The sequence below is a fragment of the Penaeus monodon genome, chromosome 31, assembly GCF_015228065.2.
Source record: "Penaeus monodon isolate SGIC_2016 chromosome 31, NSTDA_Pmon_1, whole genome shotgun sequence".
Lineage (NCBI taxonomy): Eukaryota > Metazoa > Arthropoda > Malacostraca > Decapoda > Penaeidae > Penaeus > Penaeus monodon.
This window is the reverse complement of record NC_051416.1, coordinates 23,251,361-23,251,837: the sequence shown is the minus strand read 5'-3', so window position 1 is coordinate 23,251,837 and position 477 is coordinate 23,251,361. Positions and strand designations below refer to the sequence as shown.

The window sequence follows — 477 nt, the reverse complement described above, 5'->3', positions numbered from 1 at the left end:
AAGACAGAATAAGTTGCACACAACAATGCTGGAAAGTGTGCAGGTACCATATTATCATCTACTGTAAATTGTAAAACATACTAAATGTTTGTTGCGAGATCATAAAATGCCAAAGATAAACACAGAGCAATGCACAAATTTACAAAGGATAAATTTAAATGTTGGAATATGTGAAGATAATAGAAAAAGTTAACTACCACAGGTAAGACAAAGAATACAGTCAGTCTACTAAGTACTCTTGGAACAATGAGGGAAATACCCAGAGCAAATGTACTTTGATAAAAAAGATTCAGAGCATTCACAGAAATATTTGAGCAACTTGACAATCTTTCAAATAAGATTCTAAGGTGAAACAAGGAATACAGTCATTTTCCCCAAGTACTCCTGGAAATGTAAGGGAAAAGGTTAAGGAAATACACACAGCCTTTCTAAGAATGCTCTAAGATAAATACAGCAGATGCATATGTGATTCATTAA

General features: G+C 33.1%; 1 protein-coding gene across 1 annotated transcript in view; it reads right to left on the bottom strand.

The window, feature by feature from the left end:
* The window catches only part of LOC119593112 (adenylate cyclase type 9-like), a gene marked incomplete in the record, with an annotated part of 14,714 nt that overhangs the window by 5,528 nt on the left and 8,709 nt on the right, over positions 1–477 (bottom strand).